The sequence below is a fragment of the Mus pahari genome, chromosome 17 (genome assembly GCF_900095145.1).
Source record: "Mus pahari chromosome 17, PAHARI_EIJ_v1.1, whole genome shotgun sequence".
In the NCBI taxonomy this organism is placed as follows: domain Eukaryota; kingdom Metazoa; phylum Chordata; class Mammalia; order Rodentia; family Muridae; genus Mus; species Mus pahari.
In genome coordinates this window covers 18,084,280-18,091,710 of record NC_034606.1, presented here as the reverse complement: position 1 = coordinate 18,091,710, position 7,431 = coordinate 18,084,280, and positions in this window count along the sequence as shown.

The following is a 7,431-nucleotide window of genomic DNA, read 5'->3' as shown; positions in this document are numbered from 1 at the left end:
GAAGAAGAAGAAGAAGAAGAAGAAGAAGAAGAAGAAGAAGAAGAAGAAGAAGAAGAAGAAGAAGAAGAAGAAGAAGAAGAAGAAGAAGAAGAAGAGCTGGAAGTATTTTCAAAGGTTGTACTTAGGGGATTTTAGCTGAGACCTTTAGGCACATCTATACGATTTCTCCTAAGCCCACCTTCTCCACACCAGCTCACTAATGTCCTTTCTGTTTACCAATGAGCAGATGGTGTACACAAACCACAAACACTTCCTGTTCTCTCTGACTCCCTGTCCATCGCAAACGCTGCTGGCGTAACCGGCTTAGCGTTCAGCATCACTTCTTAGCTAAACAAATGTGCAGGACACGGAGCAGGGTGCACAAAAGCTTGCTGTGCCTTTTTCTAAGAGATAAGCAGTGTGTGTTGATGACAAAGAGCCTGTAGCTCTCACAGATCCTCTGTTAAGGCCTGTTTGGGTAAAAATCCCTCCTGCTTAGTCACTTGAAGTATAAATTTCTATGAATCAACTCATTGAAAATGGAAAGTGGGCACCTCCATGGACCTTTTGATTTCTATCCCAGAAAAAAAAAATGTTAAAAGCTTTTAGAAGCCCTGGACACTGAAAATACTGAAGGGTCTTTAAGTATATGCATGTTACGAACTATCCCATAGGCCCCAGGTCCAAGTTTGAATAATTACTTACTAGCTGAGGAATGGTGAGATTTAAGAAAGAATTAAATCTTTAGTTATTTAAATAATTAAATAATTAAGGAATTAATTGAGATTTTGTTAAGTTTTCTCATCTATAAACGAGGATCTTTTTCTTGGAAGATTAAATGAGATAATGCACATGTCATGGGATGACATTTAACTCACACATACAAAAGAAAAAGTTGTCCGGGCACAGTAGAACACACCTTTAATCCCAGAACTCGGGGTGCAGAGCTAGAGTTCCAGGCTTGCCTGATCTACATAGAGACTTCAGTTCATACATAGTGAGACTCTGTCTAAAATAAACTTTAAAATACTTCTTAAAAGGTTCACCGCAGTTTTTGCTAATATCTAATAGAGCATCAATCACCTTATTGGCCAAAGTTTGATTGTAGACAGTAGCCCAGCTCCTTACACTCAGCCCACTACTAAGAGCTCTTGCTCAGCCCGGGGCAGCACTGGTGAATAGCTGAAGAATCTTACTTACTGACAAAAGGTAAAAGCAGCCGGCTTCTGCTGAGGTCTGAAGGGGGATGAAGTCCTTAATATTTTTAAATCTGAAAGGATCTATGTATGGCCTTTGTATAGCTCAGAGTGACTAATAGGTGGGACACTGCTTTAGGATGTCTGGCTATCCTTTTTCCAGCCTAACCACTAGCTAGGCTTAAACTACGTGCAGCTTTACAGATAAACACACACACACACACACACACACACACACACATACACACACACACGTTTGCCTATCACCATTGCATTTTAAAGTGCACTGAAAGTGAGGTCTTTACTCCCTGCAGTCGTTCTATGACTCATAAGAGCAAGTGATAGAAGCTAGGATCTCAATCAGCGTTTGTCCTGGAGGGACTATTACCATTTCCCCATGATGCAGCTGGTTAGACCAAGGATGAGCAACTGAGTGCCTCTTCCAAGGATGTGGACACAGCTTCTAGAGATGATGAATACAAAAGCAGGTTCCTTTGCTTTTGTACAGAGATAGAAACTCAGAGGTTAAAGTTGCCATTGTGCTTGGCATGGGCAAGCAAAGTTGAGGCAAGTGGCCAGCTCGAAGTGGGCGAATGAGGTCAATACACAGATTGAACATAGTGGGAGCCCTTGAACTTTCAAGGGAAGCTATGGCTGTCTTGCTTTCTTTGGTTGCCGGTCATCAGACCACCCAACATCTTCCAATAGAATTGTCCCTTTATTTGTAACACTTTATATGATTTCTGTCTGTACCATCCAGTAATCCTTAAGACAGAACTGCTTGGACATGGCTCGAAGTTAAGAACATTGAGTAGCTTTCTGGATTATTGTCCCGGAGTGGCACTAATTTACATAACGAGCAAGCATCTACTCAGACTTCTGCCCACAGAGCCAGCTCTACCTCTCTACAGTTCAGAAGGCTTTTACAGACTTCCAAAAAGCCAGTTGCCCATCCCCAAATTTTTTTCTAAAGATTTATTTATTTATTTATCTATCTACTTATTTATTTATTTTATATGAGTACACTGTCACTATCTTTAGACAGGTCAGAAGAGGGCATCAGATCTCATTACAAATGGTTGAGAATCACCATGTGGTTGCTGGCAATTGAACTCAGGACCTCAGCAAGAGCAGTCCATGTTCTTAACCACTGAGCCATCTCTCCAGCTCCCTCGCCGCCAGTATTAAACTATCTGGTACAAAGGTGAATTTTGAAAACATTAGTATCCCTGACAAGTGTGAAAAGGAATATTTAGAGCTTCCTATTAATGTAAATTATTCAAGTTCTCACTTGGGAAGCGGAATACTATTTTGGAGTAGATTCGATTTTCTAATAAGAAGAGGTTTTCCCTGGCTTATTGTGATGTAACTTACATAAATTGATAATAATTTAAGTTCTGCTCCCTAGTCAGCTGTAAAACAAGGAGCCAGTTGTCTAGGTGGCTCTGATTTAGTGTTCTTGGCAAATCTTGACCTTTCTTACACCATCCCACCCCAAAACAACTCACTGCCTCTGAAGCCTCCTCGTAGCGTCACTGAGAATTTCACTCCCTATTTCCTACCTTGTTATAGGTTGGATCCCCTCCTCCACACCTCCCTCTTTTGTTTTTCAAGATGGAATTTCGTTGGGTAGTCCTAGCTGTCTTGGAACCCACTCTGTAACCCAGGTTGGCCTCAAACTCAGAGGTCTGCTTAACACTTGCCTCCTATGTGGTAGCAATAAAGATGGGCAACACCACATCCAGCCAGGGATCGTGTCTCTTAAAATTATAAATGTCCTCTCCCCATGAACCTCGGAGTCTTATATTATAGATATTCTTTGATATGTGACATGATTTTTGTCCTAATAAGTACATTGCAAGTTGAAAATATCCTTAATTGAAAATACACAAGCTGGGCGTGGGGGCTCACGCCTTTAATCCTAGGACTCAGGAGGCAGAGGAAGGGGGAGCTCTGTGAGTTCAAGGGCAGCTTGGTCTACAGAGCTGGTTCCAGGACAGCCAAGGTCTGTTAGATAGATAAGCTCTATCTCAAAAACCAAGAAGAAAGAGGAGGAGAAAGAGGAGGAAGAAGAGGAGGAAGAAGAAGAGGAGGAAGAAGAGGAGGAGGAGAAGGAAGGAGGAAGAAGAAGAAAGAGAAGACAAGGAGGAAAAAAGAATCAAAGAAAATACATTTAATATACCTAACTCATAGACATCTGCAGTTTAGTAACACAGTATAGTGTAGGCTATGAGCCATGCATCCTCACGGCTAGGGTCTAACAACCGAGAGTGTGGCATGCTATATATGGTTGGCCTCAGGATATACTCAAAATTCAAAGTCCAGCTTCTGCTGAGTGCTTATTGCTCTTATACCATTAAGAAGTGTTTTTTTTTTTTTTTTGAAGAAGTAGAAGAAGAAGTCAAACCATTATAAATGAGGTTCAGGCTACATTTGGAAATAAGATCACTTCGTGTATAAGTAGTTGAGATGAGGGCATGTTGGGTCAGGCTGTACTCTCGCTCTAAGATGAAGAGTGTCCTCATAAGAAGAGGAAGGTACAAAAACGGGCTCCCAAGGGGAGTACAGCAGAGGCTCAGATGGCAGTGTGGCTGCCATAACTAAAGGAACCCCGAGGATTAACCACAACACTGGGAAGAGGGCAGCATGACCCCCACAAAGGATGACCCCGCCCCATCCACATCTTGATTTTAGACCTCTAGTCTCCAGAACTATAACCAGACTTCCCCGACTCCAAGCCACCCGCTCTGTAACATTCTTATGATGACATTACAAAAATAACTAACTCTCCGGCTAACTGGTGAGCAGGTCCTGCTGGCTCTGCCATCAGGGTTCATCTAGAACAAGAGTGCCTCTAGACACTGTCCAAGGCCACCAACCAGCAATAGTTTTCTAAGCGGCCTCCAGGCATCCACTTTTATCCCAGTCGTAGTCTGCCCTGGGCATAAAATAGCAAGTGATGCTTTTAACAGTCAAGTTAGACTATGTCTCTTGACATTTCTGCCTGCAATGACTCATTTTAATTCCAAGTGAAACTCGTCCTTGTATTATTTCATGATGTCCCCCCTCTTCCCCGAGTCCCTACTCTATCTCTGGTAGACTTTTCTCCCTTGTACCCTAAGCCTGCACCCCTCCCTTCCACTTCTCTCATCAGACCACTGTAGTCCATTAAACAAACCTTGTCGCCTACCTTAGAGCCTTTGTACTCGCTGTCTGGCTGTTCCCTCTAGGTTGAACATCCTGGCTCTACTTATCAAGATGGCTTGCTCAGTTACACCCTTGAAAAGCCCTTCTTCTGAGAAGGCCAGAGGCTAAGCCAGGCAGACTCATGGCAGGCTCCAAGCTGGTAGTTTAAGGACTAGTCCTAAATTTCTGTTTCCTAATCCTGGGACAAATCCAAAAACAAATCAAATTCCAGGAAAAACCACGCCTTTGGGGTGGCCAATCAGGATCTGCCAAGAACGGCCACACCACCTAGCTTGAGCCAAGAGTAGTTAATCGAGAATGGTAAGTCCCCAAACCTCCCCCAAAGCTTTGACCAATCCCAAAGATGCCCATACCCCTGGAAACAGAGCCAACCAATCAAGATAAGTCAGATCACCCACTTCTTCCTGGAATTCCCCTAACATGCTTTAAAAGTACGTCTGCAAGTTCTCTTGGCATCTCTATTTTGGTGGATGGTGATCCCTGCATGCTGCTAATTTCTGCAGAATAAAATGCTCTTTGCTTTTGCATACTATTTGAGTCTGGGGTCTTCTTCCAGCAGTGTTCTTGGGGCCTCTTTTCCCCTGGTCCTACCTATCTCTCCCTTCTGCATCTTTCTGGCGCGGACTGTCTCTTTCCCCCCTGTCATGGTGGAATTCCCTCTTTCTCCTTCCTCCATCCCTTCTGGGGAATCCTAAGAGTCTTGTCTCTGCCTCCTTGCTCAGCCATTGGTCTCCGGTAGCTTTATTGACCAGTCAAAAACCAACTGGGTACGGGCTTCCTTCAGTCTTATGTGCGGGACAAACAAGTTTTTGGATAGCGTAATTAACATGAGAACACAAGCAGTTAGTTACAGCCTGTAGCAATGGTTCTCAACCTGTGGTCATAACCCCTTGGGGGTGGAGGGGTGTTCAAATGACCGTTTGCACGGTTCCCTAAGACCTTCACCATCAGAAAACACAGGCCTTTACATTACAATTTATAATACTAGCCAAATTACAGTACAAAGTAGCGAATAAAATAATTCATGGTTGGGGGGGGGTCACCATAACTTGAGGAGCTGTGTTAGAGGGATGCAGTATTAGGAAGGTTGAGAACCCCTGAACTGGAGGGTTTCTTTGAGTCACTGCTCTTAAATCCACATTGGAGAGCCAAAGGAGCTGGGTTCTAACGTTGGCAAAAGATAGCAGCAGCGGAGGTGGTGCCTGCAACGGAGTAGCTAAGCTCATGCAACAGGGCAGATGAACGCACCAGCAAGACATGAAGGCAAACAGGCAACAAGAGAAAGCATCTCCCTTCTACTTCCTTATATCTGGGCCTGGGTGGAAGGTGCTGCCAGCACTGTGGGTGGGTCTTTCCATTTTAAATAATCTACTCATGAAAAGCCCTTGAAAGTATGCCCAGAGGCTGTTTCCATGGGCGATTTTAGATCTTGTCAAGTTAACCATCAATATTAATCAGCATTGGACATCATGGTGATATGCTAACGACTGGACAGTAGTTAGCTTGCCTGAAAGCAAACTCCGATTTGTAGGGTTTTCCCATTATAGCGGTGGAAATACTCTCATGGTGGCTTTTTCCAAATTACCATGTCATGTTACTGTACAGGAACGCAAAAGAGATGTGAATATCTTTTTCCCCAGCTCCGGTGAGCAGAGTCTACACAGTCCAGAGTAGGTCAGCACGTGCTAACCCAGGCTAATGGCTGATGTTGTCCCTTGGTCTTCAGCCAGCCAACGGGTATTATTATTATTTTTTTATTGAGTAGCTACTGTACAGGGAAGACCAAAGTACGAAGACACCCAACTCTTGTGGGACGAGGAGATAGAAGAGTAGTAAGAACATAATTAAAGAAAGAACACAGTGGAAAGAGATGATGTGTAGGAACAGAAATAGGACAGATGAAGAAAAAGGCACTTGAGAGAGTGGGAGATATTGTAATGTTAGTAATTACAGTGCATCCAGTGTGGGCTTTTCTAAGAAGTGTTGGAGTCTAGGAATTTCCAAATGTAGCCTGACCCTCATTTATAAAGGTTTGACTTATCCTTTAAAAAAAAAATCTTCATAATGGTATAAGAACAATAATAAGTGGGAATAGAGGCTCCTTGGTCTTCCAAACTCTATATGACCTAGCACAAGGCAAGGCCTGGGCCAAGTAGTGGGAGTGGGTGGGTAGGGGAACAGGGGTGGGGGGGGGGGTATGGGAAACTTTCGGGATAGCATTTGAAATGTAAATAAAGAAAATAATAATAAAAAAGAAAAAACAAAAAACAAAACAAAACAAAACAAAAAAAAGAACAATAAGCACCCAGCAAAAGCTGGACTTTGAATTTTGAGTATTTCTTCAGGCTAGCCATATATAGCATGCCACACTCTGAGTTGTTGGGTAGCAGCAGTGGGGCGCAGCTCCTTCCTAGACTCTAGCTGTGTGGATGAATGGCTCCTAGCCTACACTATACTGTGTTACTAAACTGTAGATGCCTATGAGTTCCATCAGTCTGTCCTTAGAGGGCATTTCACTCAGCCACATGTTCCTGGTCCATCACACTCAATAGAGACCTCCTATTCTTTCCTTCTTCTTCCTTCTTCTTCTACTCAGGGTCCCTACCTGTTGAGGTTTTTGTCTTTTACTGCCTATTGTAATGCTAAGTGATGGCCCCCAAGACCTGGAGTCTGTACATAATTCCTGGGACGCTGCCCCCAAGTTAATTCTGATTTGTGAATAAAGATGGTAACAGACAATAGCTGGGCAGGAGAGACATAGGTGGGGTTGAGGTTTTGTGTGTGTGAAGGGAAAGGACACAAGGGAGAGGAGAAGGAGGGAGAAGAAGAGGAGGAAGAGGCAGGAGGAAGACACCATGTAATAACGGAAGAAGGTGAGCCTCCGTGGACTAAAGACCAAAAGAACGTGGCCCAGAGGGCTGCCCAATTGAAGTTTAAGTGCAGCCCAGATGGAACATAGTAAATAATAAGTGGTAACTTGGGGTTATCAATAGGAAAGTGGATTCTAACAGCATGGAGGGCAGGCAACCGCCCAGCGACTGTGCTGCCT